This window comes from Vulpes vulpes, chromosome 1 (assembly GCF_048418805.1).
Source record: "Vulpes vulpes isolate BD-2025 chromosome 1, VulVul3, whole genome shotgun sequence".
NCBI lineage: Eukaryota > Metazoa > Chordata > Mammalia > Carnivora > Canidae > Vulpes > Vulpes vulpes.
The window spans coordinates 134,140,061-134,155,575 of record NC_132780.1 but is presented as its reverse complement, the minus strand read 5'-3'; the positions used below and the strand labels follow the sequence as shown (position 1 = coordinate 134,155,575).

The 15,515-nt window shown below is 42.3% G+C and overlaps 1 protein-coding gene across 3 annotated transcripts in view; it reads right to left on the bottom strand.

The window, feature by feature from the left end:
• BRPF3 (bromodomain and PHD finger containing 3) overlaps window positions 1-2,679 on the bottom strand; it is a 34,616-nt gene extending 31,937 nt beyond the window's left edge. For 2 of the 3 annotated variants that reach the window (XM_072730944.1, XM_072730948.1), the window contains exon 1: window positions 2,499-2,670. The gene's annotated coding sequence lies outside the window, so the exon portion shown is untranslated. Of the gene's footprint in view, window positions 1-2,498 lie in introns of all 3 variants that reach the window. The other variant, XM_072730946.1, reaches the window with a different exon arrangement.
• Window positions 2,680-15,515: the final 12,836 nt, after the last annotated feature.

The following is a 15,515-nucleotide window of genomic DNA, read 5'->3' as shown; positions in this document are numbered from 1 at the left end:
AAGCCGGCATTCAGGATGCACTGACTAGTATATCTAAGCAGAAACACTAGAAGCTCTGGGAGTGGCCCCAAGTGGCACTGAAGTTTTAAGTGGCCTATCTGGGACCCTCATTGGACCTACAGCTAAGGTGATTAGGGCAATATCTGAGATAAACTCTTAATGCATTCTGGTACCTCAAATGTCCCTCTCCCCGAAAATACTTATACCTACCCTACCCTTATGCAACAAGGAGAAATGATGTGGGAAACTTTAGGAGAAAGCCCTAAAGTTTCCCACATCATTCTATGGGTAAAAGGAACTATGACAAGCTCATAAGAAGCTGTGGTAGCAATTACTTGAGGCCATCACTACCAGGAAAGACATTAGAGGTATGGTACCCCAGGGTGCAGGCAGAGACTTGGAAAAGTACAACAGTGAGAGGATTTAAAAGAGAAAAGGAGTTTGTCACCTTGGTTGCAGGATCTACCATCTTTATCTATAAAGCAGAGATGATGATAATTTAGCACACTTTTGCAGACTACAAATCCCTTTTACTTTTTTAAGATTTAAAACATTTTTATAAATTAATCTCTACCCCCAACATGGGGCTCGAACTCCTGACTCTTGAGATAAAGAGTTGCACACTCCACCAACTGAGCCAGCCAGGTGCGCCAATCCCTTTCACTTTTTAACATTTCTCTCAACTAGTTTGGAAGGTAGAATAGATATCATCTTCATCTTACAGATGAAGAAACAAGCTCAGAAAGGTGCCACTCAACCCGAAGCTACAATTCAAACCCGGATCTCCTGATGTGTTTGTTGAACTCATCTCAGTGGGAAGAAGGACCACCACAGAGATGCCACGGTCTGGTGGTCTGGTACAAAAGGAGGCTCTGGGGCTATCTAGGTTCTAATCTTGGCCCTGTGTGACCTGGAGAAAGTCACTTCATCTCTCTGGGCCTCCACACTCCACCAGTAAAATGAAAATGAAATCTATCCCTTAAGGTTGTTCTATGTGAATAAGGTATTAACATCTTCATTTAAAAGTGTGACTGAGGGGCAGCCCGGGGGCTCAGCAGTTTAGGGCCGCCTGCAGCCCAGGGTGTGATCCTGGAGACCTGGAATCGAGTCCCACGTGGGACTCCCTGCATGGAGCCTTCTTCTCCCTCTGCCTGTGTCTCTGCCTCTCTCTCTCTACCCCCCCCCCCCCCGTGTCTCTCATGAATAAATAAAATCTTAAAAAAAAAAAAAAAAAAAGCGTGACACAAACAAACAAAAAACAACTTGGCTGAGGAACAGTGCCAGGCAGGCACACACCCCATTTGGAACAAAAGGCAACAGAATCATCACAGCAATTCTGTCCAGGTTCCAGAGGCCCTTGGCCACTACATGCCCGACAAATGCCAACTGGGGGGGTGGGGGGGGGGTAGCCCAGGCTAACAGTCCTGCTTCATGGCCCCCAAGCCCTCATGGGCAGGGAGACCCTCGCACAGGCCTGAAAATCTGCCTCAACGCTGACCTGAAAGTTTTAGACAGAGGTTGTGGACCCTCCTTTGTTATTCTTCTCCCTCCCTGCCTGCCACCCCCTTAGCAGCCTGGGTCAGCCGTCACCCCAGCAGCGAGCATCTGCGGAAAACCTCCTGGGTCCTGCCCAGCCTCTGGGCACTGGGAGGCCAACTCTGGAGAGGCAAGGGCCGCTGCTGAGGAAACGAGTTTCGCCCACAAGGAGCTTACAGTCCAGTTTTCTTGGCGGGAGTTTCTCAACCCACACAGCCCTTGCCACAAACACGCCTCCTGATACCCCCAACACCCCCAGAGGTCCCCTCAGCACCCCTAAGCCCCCAGTCGCCCACCCCACCCAGGTCTCCGAAGGCGAGGAGTTTCTGCAATTAGCCTGTATCCCCCGTAGCCCACCAGAGACTCAGGAGACAGGGGAGCGCCCCTGCCAAGGCCCCTGCCCCTTTAAAGGGGCACCTCTTCCAGAAGAATCTTGACCCTTCCGAGGAGAAAGGAGGGAAATAACATCGCCTCCCCTGAAGGGAGGGGGCGAGCGCACCAGAGACCGACTGACGCGGAGTCCGACCCTCACACAGAGAAAGCTAGCGCCAGCGAACCAGCGGGGCAGAGAGGCGAGCGCCCATTGGTCGCCTCGCCTGCCCGTCAGGAGAAACCGGGGGCCAAGGGACGCTCAGGGGGCGGAACCCTCCTCTGGTCTGACCAATTGGAGAACATGGCGGGGGCGGGACTCGGCGGCTCGCCAGGCAGGGCCGGGGGGGGGGAGGGAAACAAGATGGCGGCTGCGGGAGGGGGTCCTCGCTTTTCAGCTCCCCCCTCACCCGCCTTCTCCTTCCCCGCCGCCGCCCTCGCTCCGGGAGAGCGCTTCCGCGCCGTCCCCGCCTGGCCCGGGAAGCCCCCCGCTTCCCTCTCCCCGCCCCCCCCGCGCGGTCCCTCGTCCTCCTAGGCCCCGCCGCCCCCGCCCCCGCCCCCGCTCCGTCCGGCCCCGCTGCCACCCCCATTACCTCAGCCGCCGGCCCGGCCCCACCGTTCGGGGCCCCTGGGCGCGGGCGGGCCGGCCGTCGAGCAGGTCGGCGCGGCCCGGGGCGCGGAGCGCGGCCTCCTCCCGCGCCGGCCTCCGCGGCCACCGCCGTGCCCCCTCCCGGCCCGCGCTGGGGCCCCGGCCCGGCCGCCGCCGCCGCTCCCGGGGGAGGAGGGGGAATGAAGCCGCCGCCGCCGCCGCTGCCGCCACGGAGCCCGGCCGAGGGGAGGGAGGGATCAGCCCCCAGGCAGGATCCGCCCCTCCGGCCTCCCCCCCGCCACCTCCACCCCTTCCCTCGCTCCCTCCCTGGCTCCGCGGGCTCTCCCGCTGAACAGGAGCGAGAGCGCGAAAGAGGGGGGAACGGGAGGAAAATCCCCCCGCCCGTGCCCGGCGCGGCGGCGGCGGCGGCGGCGGCGGCCGGGGCGGCGCGGCGAGGAGCGCGGAGCCGCCGCCGCCGCCGCCACGGGGCACCGTCCCCGGCTCGGCCTCACGGTGGCGGTGCGGACGCGGCGGGGGCGCCGAGCGGACACCGGGTCTGCGCCCGCCGCGGCCGAGGCTCAGCCCGGCCCAGCCCGCGCGGGGCGAGCCCCACGAGGGAGCGGGGGCCGTTCCCGTGGTTGGGAAAGACGGGGATCCCTAACTCTTTAGAGCGGTCACTCGTGCCCTCCCCGTGCCCCTGCGGGACAGGTGGCCGCGGACCCCCTCCCCGAGCTGGAGGCCCCCCCCCCCCCCCCGAGCTTCCGCCGGGCGGTCCTGGGAGCCCAGACGGGTCTGCAGTTCCCTAAGGTGCAGGTGCCCGCGCTGCTCCCCGAAAGTCCCCCTCCCTGCCCGGCCGCGCTCGGGTCCCGAGGACAAAGGTCTAGCGATGTCCTTGCCCTCCGCCAGGGAGGGCGGGCGGGGAAAGACCCTCTGCGGTGCACAGGTGAGCGTCTGTTCCCCAGAGGACACGCTTCTGGAGAAACAGACCTGACTTCTCGCAGGTGCTATTCTCTCCCTTCTGTGTTTAAAAAGAGTAAACATAGAAGTTTGACAGTCTACTTAAGGACGTCTGGCAACTCGTTTGTCACTGGAGACAGGAGCAGCACTCTCTCCTTAAACCTGATTTGGCTAGGAATCGGTTAATTTAATGCAATAAGCGGCTTTCTAAAAAAACTCTTGACAAATGGCAACTTCAGACTTTCAGATGTAATCAGACTGGCTTTTGTTTCGATAAGTAAATTTAAGGAGAGGAACAACTCCTTCGGCACCCCCCCCCCCCCCGCCACTTCGCCTATAAATTGGAAAACGTACCTCATATGACTGAAGTCTTAAGTACCAATATTTAATGATGTGTATAAGACATGTATGGATAGACTGCCTTTAAAATGTGAAGATGAATGACATATTTTGAAAGCGTTTCCTCTGCCCGCGCTGGTGGTGTAGCCTGGTGAGACTTTTTCACAATTTCTTGCTTGGTTCTGATGATCAAGGACACGGATTCTAGAGTCAGAGGATGAAAGATAGTCTCAGGATCCAAGTCTTCCAGATGTTTAAACGGAGCATATCACCACTTTTGAAGTATAGATGTTCATTATCGCAAGGAATTTAAATATATTGTGTTTTGAATTTGAAGATTCGATGAAAGTAAGGAAAGCTAATTTGTACTACAAAGATGTTTTTCTGATTTCATGGTAGCACCTTGTCAAAGTGATAGCAGAGTGATAGCAAAAATTCTTCTGTTAAACCAATTTTCTGAAAGAAAAGGGAGTGTCTCGTGGAGCTAAGCAAGGGCAGGGCAATGTTTTGAAAACTGATGCTGACGGAGTATGAATTAATGTCAAGTGTTCTAAGGCTAGGGGGAATAATCATTTGGAGGGAAGGTGTAGATAAGAAATGATTAATTGTGGAAGGGAAAGCCCCAGAGGCAAAAGAATATTACAATTACTTTTAGTTAAGGGGGGGGGACCCTGAGGACTAAAAGAAACAAAAATACTGAACTTCAGTTCTTTGAAAATATGAACTATGTCCATTTATACATATGACTAGTAACTTCTATTTCTTTCTCTCTTTTTTTGTAACTTCTATTTCTTGATAAATGTTCACAAAATTTATTTAGCACAGTTCCCATTTATGTGATTGGGAACTATCTTTTTCCACTAAAGTTAATGAATAGATGCCTTGGGAAAATGCATTCGTTTCTACTTGCAACATTAAGTGTAAAATAATGATTTAAAGGCTCTTGAAAAAGCATAGAGTTAATACATTTGATTTCCAGATCTTTCTATTAAAAGTTTTCATAGTAAGACCTTGTTCAATGGAGTGTTTCTCTTCTGTTTTCAGCTTCCACTTTCTTAATGGCAACATTATGGTTGTCCTCAACTCTAATTTTTTGACATTTATTTTTGACATTTATTTATTTGTTTTTGACATTTCGGATTGGTTTCTGTTAGTGTTAACTGCATATATAACCAGTTCACAATGATGTAATCTTAAATGTAACATGGGACAATTATGTCATTAAAAACAAATTTGGAACATGTATCAAAAATCCCAGAGGCACTAAATTAACTTTAATCTTTAGCTATTTTAAAGAGTCTAAATTCACTAGCCCTCAGCTCTTCCATTAACGGTACAGCAATTAAGTTCAACAAACATGGGCACAAACCTTTGTTTCCAAATAGCAGTTTTTCAAAACTATGCATTTTTGAGTATAAACTAACTTATTTGGTGGTGTAGGAGAATGTTTTACCATTTAGAAAAGGAAATATGAATACAAAAATTTCTCCCCCTCATTTTTTTTTCCCAGCATCTCAGGATATTTTTGTCAATGCTTTATTATTATCATTAGTTTACCAGAGCAAGAAACCTCTGAAGGGTCAGATGCAATGCCACTGGATTAATATGTATGATGAGAGAAAATAGGCTTTGATTGATTCTTAAATTATTTTTAATAGAATATTCCTTCCTTAAACGTTGGCCAAAAGTATGAAACCATAAATGGGAAAAATGTTTGAGGTTGTAACCATTGTGATATTTTTTTTGCCATAATGAAAATGGTTTAAGAATATAATGTTTGCTTAGAAAAAGGAAAAAGTTGGGTTAACAATAGGTTTTAAGTTGAATATCACACCTTCTAAATTTAATTCCATCCATTTATTCCTATAGCAGACACTTATTTAACGCCTATTATGTGTCCCATTCTGTACAAAATATTTGGAAAATAATGACAAAATCTCAACCTGAAAAGGGCCCAATGATCTTATTTTAATTTGCCTTGAGTAACATACAATCAAGAAGCAAGCTGGAAATAAGTAGAAAACACATGCAGGAGAAATTAGATAAGGCAGTGAACAGTGTGAAGCCACCATTATTCAAAAGGAAAATGGGAGGCTCTTTTTTAGCCAGGTCCTAAATAATGATGGATGTGAATTGCTGAAAAGAGTGTAGAATAACGTTATTAGGTTGGTGACAGGGCAGCCCAGGCAAGGGAACAATATGCAGGGAATAATAAGGAAATTATTCTAGCTGGTCTATATGGGCAGATGTTAAGAAAAGGTTGAATTGGATATGGTGTATGGCAAGGGTATAAAGATAATAAGAATAATACCTAACACTTATGTACAAGGTAGTATGCTTTGTGCTTTACGTACTGTAATATCAAAAATCTTTCTCGCACTTAGAAAACAAATTCAGATTAGTTTGGTAAAGAAAATCTATTGACTCACATAATCAGAAAGTCCAGGAGTACATCTGGCTTTAGGCAAAGCCAAGAGCCTCAAATTATCTCATCAGGATACTGTCTCTAGCTGTCTCTCAGCCAACCTGAACTGATAGCTGTGACCAGAAAGACATGATATACTCTGATGAAGTCTGGCCATTGTCTACTGCTAGGACCAGAGGACACGGGCAGGAGGTGAATCTCCAAAGGTACAGTGGGCACATATACAAAATAGGCCCAGTATACATGCCATTTCTCATTTATCAACCTATTAACTCTATTATTATTATGGTCCATTGTGTACAGGATAAAGCAGAGCTGGAACAGTATTAGGTAAATCAGGAAGAATTTAAGTAATCAGGAATTATGACAATAAAAGGGCATTATCCAGAGTGATCAAAAGGATGGTAGAGGAGAAGGGAAAGGAAGATTCAAATCAGAAATCAGAAGATAGATCAATAATTTGATGGCTGATTGAACATAGGAACAATGGAGAAGATCATCTAGGTTCAGACTTAGGAGGTATTAACAGTGTTGCTACAATTATTGAAAATTAAGAGGTGGCAGAGGATTGCATAGGAGCCCCTGTTGGGTATGTGGGCCCAAGGACTGAGGAAATAGTTAGCTCAAGTTCTCTGAAGTCTCTTTTGATCATGCTAAAATACATAATCATTCAATTATTGTGAGCTGCAGGTGAGTTTCTATTTTATGCTTATGAAGACCACAGAGGTGAAAAGGCCATGCTTTTAGGCCTGAGTCACTTCCAAGTCTATCACAGGAATAAGGCAAGTATGTTAATAAACATACATACAGCATATAAGCCACTCAGAGAGATACAAGCAAAATAGCATGAGAGTTTAGAGAAGAGAGAAAAGAGGGAAGGTCCTGTGAAGAAGGTGCCATTTGAGCTCCACCTTAAAATTTAGACTGAGTGTCAACTGGGAGGACGGTATAATACAGAGTATGGACCAGCCTGAGCACCAGCATTAGCAAAGAAAGGTGAAAGGAACACTATAAGATTGATTCAGGAAACAGTGCATTACCCCATTTAACCCAAAATTGGGAGATGTGAGAGAGAAGGCTAGAAAAGTAAAAATAAAGTCAAAGTGTGGGGACTGTTAGGGAACTGGTTGTGAAGGGGCAGTAGTCCCTGATGAGTTTTGGAACAGGTAAATGACTTGAATAGTTCTACACTCGAAGATCTAGTCGGGTGAGAAGAGTATGGTATAATATGGCTTAAATTCTCCATCTACTATGGCTTGCATTATTCGCTGTGGACTTGAATTCTAGCTAGAATACTTTATCATACACTCAGTAGAATGCTCAATGACAGGCCTGAAAGTAAATATTTTGTGGCAAGTGTCAGTTGTTCAAACTGGTTTAATGTCTTCTCATTTCAGCCTTTAGCATTCCCATTAAATCCTAAATTCTTTTTCTTTTTAAATCCTAATTAATCAGAGTAAAGTCAGGATACCATAAAATATGTTATTTCTGTATTTTAGCAGGACCAGCCCAGCAGTTGCCATCTATCTGGTATAATTTTAAAGAGGGAAAATACACAAAAACAATGATACCTACTAAGCCAGAACCTGCGTATTACAAGATCCTCCCCTAGGAGGGGAGGATCCTCCCCTACATATATGTAATGGTTAATTTTATGTGTCAGCTTGACTGGGCCAAGGGATGCCCAGAGAGCTAGGTATGTCTGTGAGGGCATTTCCAGAAGAGATTAGCATTTGAATCAATGTGGATGGGCATCATCCAATCTGTTGACTTGAACAGGATAAAAAGGTAGAGGAAAATAAAATTTGCTGTCTGCTTGAGCTAGAACATGATCTTCTGTCCTTGGACATTGGGGCTCTTGGTTACTGGGCCTTTGGACTTAGATTGAATTATACCAGTAGACATCCCTGCTTTTCCAGTTTGCAGATGACAGATTATGGGATTTCTTGGCTTCCATAAACACTTGAACCAATTCCTGTAATATCCCTATCTCTATATACATATACACACATATTTGCATGTATGTATATGCAAATATACATGTATTTTTATATGTGTGTGTATATGTATACACATACCTATATACACACATACCATTTCTGTGGATAACCCTGACTAACACAATATGTAAATCAGTTAGGAAGCAGTGGACTACAGCATATTAGAGGATTCCAGGATTAAAGTGTTTTAAAGTCCTTGAATTGTCTGGGAAAAGGGAAAAGTTCAAAGATTAATATTAGCCTTTGATTAGTCAAGAACACCTACTGTAATGTAAAGTATAATTCCATGTATATGAAATTCCTGAAAATGCAAAATCTATAGTGACAGAAAGATTGGTAGCTGCCCACGGGTGGAAGAAAGTACTAATTAGAAGGGGGCATGAGGGAACTTTTGGAAGTGATGGAAACAATCTGTAAGTTGATTATGGTGATGGAGAAACGTTTATCAAAAGTCTTCACACTACTGAATAGCTGTAGTTTATTTTATGTAAATTGTACCACAATTGAGTTGATAAAGAATACCTGTTTTAATTTTTAGACTAACCATTAAGAGAATAAAAATAAAGGATATAACTCACAAGCTAATAAAGAGAGAAAAGGGAATCATAAAATAACCACAAAGAGAACAAGGAAAAGGAACATAGTAAAGGTGGAACAAATAAGCAATGAAATGAAGGCACATTTAAACTCAATCTAACTTCTACACTGTAGTACTCTATCATGAGAGGGAGACATTTCCAGGGAAGTTTAATGATGGATGGTTAAAATGTGTGGATTAAGCACATGCCTTTATCCCCAAAACTTCACTGATATGTTAGTAAATGGTAAAAGAAAAAAAACAAAAAAACAATAATGTCTGCAAGAACAAAGAATGAGGGAATAGCAGATGAGAATTATCAATAAAATTTTGAAGAATGGAAGTAGGTGGTGAACAAATCAGGAAAAGCTAAAACAAGTCTGCAAAAAGAGCCAGGAAAAACCTGATTCATGGGGCACCTCAGTGGCTCAGTCGGTTAAGCGTCTGCCTTCCGCTCGGTTGTGATCCTGGGGTCCTGGGATGGAGCCCCATGTCAAGCTCCCTGCTTATTGAAGAGTCTGCTTTTCCCTCTCCCTCTGCTGCTTTCCCTGCTTGTGCTCTCTCTCTTTTTCTTTCTCTCTCAGATAAATATGTAAATAAAAATATTTTTTTAAAAAACCTGATTTACATTAGACCACTAGAAAGACTTAGAAGTTAGAGACTACAGATAACTTCTGAAGAAGTGGTGGATGGGTCTGGTAATTGGGAGAATAGACCTGAAGTTAGAATTGGCTGAAAAATCTGTTAAAGGGGGAGTTAGATGCCAAATTTCCCCTCTACTCTTTGGACATTTACCATCTCAAGAAATTAAACTAAAGGCATCTGGACTTGGAGACACAGTTTTTAACAGTTACCAAAGATGGCAGGAATGAAATGCCATTTTGAAAATGGGAGTTGAAATGAAGCTCTATGTAATGAATGGTGAGACAACCCTTTCTCCACCCCATTTCCCTTCTCAGAGCTGATAAAGAGGAAGGGAGAGGCTAATACAAATTGCTGGCACTTGTGGTCCAGAAGGGGGAGGAGAAAAATATCCGATGAGAGCATTTTGAGCCAGTCCATTTTTTTTCAGGGGTAATTGAAAGAAGTATTTTCATGACATCAAAATCGTCAGTGACCATGCCCTTTCCATCCCCTCATATTTGAGAATACTGGAAGCCAAGTTTATATGAGAGCCATGCTACTCAAATTGTTATCCAAGAACCAGTAGTATTGGCATCCCCTAGGAGATGGTTAGAAATGCAGAGTCTCAGGCCCCACTCCAGACCTAACAAACTAAAACCTGCATTTTAGTGGGACTCCCCCAGGTGATTCATATGCATATTAAAGTTTAAAAGCTATAGATTAGAAGATATTAAGGAATTCCAGGATTCGTCTCTGAAAGTAAAGACCATTTATGAATAGTGATGGAGGAACATATCTAATAATAAAAAAGAAATCCAACTTGCCATTTTTGCCTTATACCGAAACCCACCAGATGTCAAGCACTGCCTCACCCTACCCGAATACACACAATTTTAAATAGTCTTTTTAATTTAAACCTCTTAAAAGTCGAGAACTTACAGATAGATGAGAATAATCTCTTGAAAGAGTCTAAAACAAAGGAAAAGAAGGAAAACAGTCAATGCAGAGAACCAAGAAATCTTGACAAATGAATATCTTAGCCTCAAAGAGTAACATCCATGAAATCAGAACATGATATTACTAGGGAGAGAGAGACCAAAAAAGGGGGGGGTCTTGAAATTAAAAATATGAAAGATTTTTATTATTTAAAAAACATTTTTAAAAGATTTTTATTTATTCATAAAAGACAGAGAGAGAGAGAGAGGCAGAGACACAGGCAGAAGGAGAAGCAGGCTCCATGCCAGGAGCCCGATGTGGGACTCTATCCCAGGACTCCAGGATCACACCCTGGGCTGAAGGCAGGTGCTAAACTGCTGCGCCACCCAGGGATCTCCCAAAAAATATGAAAGATTTTTGAAGATACAAGGGGACATTTGGAAGGTGAAGTTGAGGAAGCCTCCCAGAGAGGACAAAGAAATAGAACAGTAAACGGAAAAGAGAATTTGAGGATGAATTCAGGGAGCCCAACATCTCCTTAATAGTAATTCTAAAAAGAGAAATGAGAAATTTTCCCAGAAAGGAAGGTAGTGAGTTTACAGAATGAAGGCTCCCCCAGTGATCTGGTACATTGAATGCAAAAAGACCCAAAACAAGAACACCAGCACTAGAAAAAGGGAGGATCCTAGAATTTTCTGGAGAGAAAAGGCAGATCTCATAGAAAGGACTAGGAGTCAGAATGACATCAAGCTAGAAGCCAATAGAATAACCCTTTCAGATGCTGAGAGAATATTGTTTTTGATATAAAAGTCTGTGCCTCGCCAAAATATCAACTGAGTGTGGAAATAATATAAAGACATCTTCAGATATGCAAGTTCTCACTTATCTAGTCTTTCTCAGGAAGCAACTGAAAGATACCACAAAAAATGATGTGGAGAAAATAAGAAAAGTAAAAGTCACAGGATCTATAAAATGAGATCTAATATGAAAGAGAAATAAAAAGCAAGGAAACCCCAGGATTATGGTGAAAGGGAATACCAGGGAAGAATTGTGTATCACCCCTAGAGCGCAACCACTGGAGTTAGAGGAAGCAGAGAGGACCTTGGAAACAATTGGAATGGATAGATTACCGGAAGCATTTGACCATATGACAGGAAGTTTTTCAGCACTGATGGAGAGTTTGCAGATGAATTTAATAATATGAACATACAAAATGAAAATTTTAGAACAAGCACTTACTAAATCTAGGAAAGACAACTCTCATGAAAAATGTAATTTCAGTTGAGCCAATGTGGCTCATTTGCAAACATTTATATAATTATAATAATAAAAAACAGAATAGGGAGTTAGCTAAAAATTATGATAAAACAATTTTGGGACTATGAAGTAAGATATCTAAGAGGGTTAAATCCTCATCGTCCATAGTTGAAGGATGATGTATAAAATCGGAAGTCAAGATCCAAGAGTAAATGCATACTATTTAGAAATGAAAGATAAATACTGGCAAAAACTGCTGAAGTTTGTAATAGCTGCTTTTGAATTGTGAGAGCAGGAGTTGGAGTAAAGCAGGGATCTCTGGTTTTATTTTTAAGCCTCATAGTATTATTTGACTTTCTAAAACTGTGTAATCTCATAAAAGTTAATGTGAAACATATTTAAAGATAAATGATATTATTCCATAATGAAGTAAATGGATTGACAAGTGGCTATAATATATTAGCTTTTCAATTCAATATGTCAAGTAGATGCCCATCATGCAGAAAAGAGCTAGCATAGCAGACCTGAAAGCTATCCTTTGAAAGGCCTGCTTACAAGATTGGTCCATGGCTGGCATCTGGGAACTTGGATTTTGTGAAGGTTTTTACCACCCTTACTGATAACAGTGACTCGTTGTGTCCAAACTATTTGTACAAACAATATAGTTTATGCAAAACACCTGCTTTCCTTCTGAAAGTCTGAGATTTGAGTGCCTTCCAGAAGGCAGAAGGTGCCTATGTAACCCGCCCCTGGTAAAAACCCTGGACAGTTTTAATGAGCTTTGCTGGTAAACAACACTTGCTTGACGTGTTGTTACAATCAGCACCTGAGGAAAATAGGGTGTCCTCTGTTACTCCACTGAGAGAGGCCTCACGAAAGCTTGGGCCTGGTTTCCTCCAGGCTAAACCCCATGTGCCTTTTCTCTTTGTTGATTTTGTTCCATATCCTTTCTCTGTAATAAATCATAGCCATAAGTACAGCTGCATGCTGAGTCCTAGCCAATCCTTGAATTTGGGGCTGGTCTTGACAAAACTTGAAACAGATTTTATTCCAAAAATCAATTAACGTAATAGCATAAGTGCAGGATATGTGTTTGCAAGCAACAAAACTCCAAATCTAACAGTTTTCAGGCAAAAAGAATTTACTGGAAGGGTTTCAGGAGAGCTCACAATTGACGGGAGACTGGAGAACAAACTAGAAATCAGATATGGTCTAGCCAGGTCATTGCCACCACTGCCTATATTGTAAATAGTATCTTTTTTATTTAAGATTTTATTTATCTATTCATGAAAGACACACAGAGAGAGGCAGAGACACAGGCAGAGGGAGAAGCAGGCTCCATGCAGGGAGCCTGATGTGGGACTCGATCCCAGGACCCAGGATCATGCCCTGAGCCAAAGGCAGAAGCTCAACCGCTGAGCCACTCAGGTGCTCCGTAAATAGTATCTTAAATATTTCTCTGTTAGTGTATGTTCTCATTCATTTGGGGAATATAAATAATAGTGAAAGGGAATATAAGGGAAGGGAGAAGAAATGTGTGGGAAATATCAGGAAGGGAGACAGAACATAAAGACTCCTAACTCTGGGAAACGAACTAGGGGTGGTGGAAGGGGAGGAGGGCAGAGGGTGGGGGGGAATGGGTGACGGGCACTGAGGGGGACACTTGACGGGATGAGCACTGGGTGTTTTTCTGTATGTTGGTAAATTGAACACCAATAAAAATTAATTTATTTAAAAAAAATATTTCTCTGTTAGCTGCTAGTTTGGGGAATGCATTATTGCATATTCATCTTGTATTTAGCGACCTTGCTAAACTTATTATTTCTAGTAATTTGGTATGCTCTTAAGGGTTTTCTCTTTTAGATAATTATATTATTGGTGAATAATAGTTTTGATCTTCCCTTTTCAAATACTAGGTTCTTTCTTTTGTTCTTTCGTTCTTTCTGTCTGTCTTACTGACCTTCAGCCCAATGTAGGATAGAAGCAGTGATCATAGAATCCTTATCTTGTTACTTAGTTTAAAGGGAATGCCCTTGGGACACCTGGGTGGCTCAGTGGTTGAGCACCTGCCTTCAGGCCAGGGCATGATCCTAGAGTCCTGGGATCGAGTCTCACATCGGGCTCCCTGCATGGAGCCTGCCTCTCTCTCCGCCTGTCTCTGCCTCTCTCTGTCTCTCTCTGTCTCTCATGAATAAATAAATAAAATCTTTTAAAAATGAGGAGGGGGATGCCCTTTACCATTAAGAATTATGTTTATCTTAGATGTATGTTAAATACACTTTAACAGATTAAGAAAGATCATTTCTATTCTTATTTTAGTAAATGTTGTTATATCATGATGACTGTTGAATTTTATCAAATGTTTTTTCTGCATCCATTAAGATGATAATTGGTTTTCTCCTTTACTGTTAATGGGAAGAATTAGTTCTCTAATAATAAAACCATTCTTATATCCTTGGAAGTAGCCTGACTTTGTCACGATTTATTACCTCTTTTATACATCGCTGATTTGATTTGCTAATACTTTAATATATTTGCATCTAGGTTCACTAGTGAGATGGGCTGTAATGTGATTACTTTGGGAATTAAGCTTTATTAATCTCATACAATGAATTGGGACTATTTCCTCTTTTTCTGTTTTCTGGAAGAGTTTATATAAGATTGAAATGAAAAAAAAAAGATTGAAATGAACAGCTTCTTGAAAAGTTGATAGAATTCATCTAATTATTTAATCCTGATGATTTCTTTGTAAGAAATTTTAACTAGTTTCAGTTTCTTTTGTAGGCCTAGAATTATTTGAGATTTGTATTTCTCGAGTTATATTACTCTAGATTCTCTTCATCTAAATTTCGCAAAATATTATCTTTAATTCTCTCCTGCATCCATAATTATGTCCCCCTTTGCATTACTAATATTTTTTCTTTTCTCTCCCCTTCTTGTAAATTTTATTAGTCCCCCCGCCCCCAAATAACCAGTTTTTGGCTTTGTTGATTCTCTTTATTCTATTTTCTTGATGCTCTAATCATTTTTATTTCCTTCTTTCTACTGGAGTTTGTTCTGTTATTTTTCTAATTAAGTTGGGTGTCTAATTCTTTAATTTTCAGACTTTCTTAATTTTCAATATAGACATCAAGGCTATAAGTTTACTCAAATTATCACTACTATTTGTTTCTTAAGCCTTGATATATCATATTTTTATTATTGCTCAGTTCTAAATATTTTTTACATTTCTACTATGATTTCATCCTAGACTCAAGAGCTGTTTTCCAAGTGTGTGTGTGTGTGTAATTAAAGTTTTTATTTTGAAATAATTGTAGATTCACATGCAACTATAAAAAATAATACAAAGAGATTCCATGTACACTTTATCCAGTTTCCTCCAATCATAACATCTTGCAAAACTGTATAAAATATCACAACTAGGATATTGACATTTGATGAGAATTCAGCTATTAATCTTACTAAGACTTCCTTATATGTGATGAATCACTTCTTTCTTGCTACTTGCAAAGTCTCTCTGTCCTTGGTTTTCAATAGTATGTTGATGTGTCTAAGTATGGATCTCTTTGAATTTATCTTAGAGTATATTGAGCTCCTTGGATGTGTGGATTGATGGTTTTTACCCAGTCTGGGAAGTTTTTGGCCATGGCTTCTTCAAATATTTCTTTCTCTCTCTCCTCTCCTTCTGGGGCCTCTGTTACATTATCTATTGGTACACTTCATGGTATTTCATAGACCTCTGACATTCGTTCCTTTTCTTTATTCTTTATAATCTTCAGACTGGAAAACCTCAACTGACCTGTCTTCAAGTTTGCTGATCCCTCTTTCTTTCAGCTTGAATCTATAGTTGTGCCCCTTTAGCAAATTTTTTTTTACCAGTTATTGTACTTTCCAATTCCAGAATTT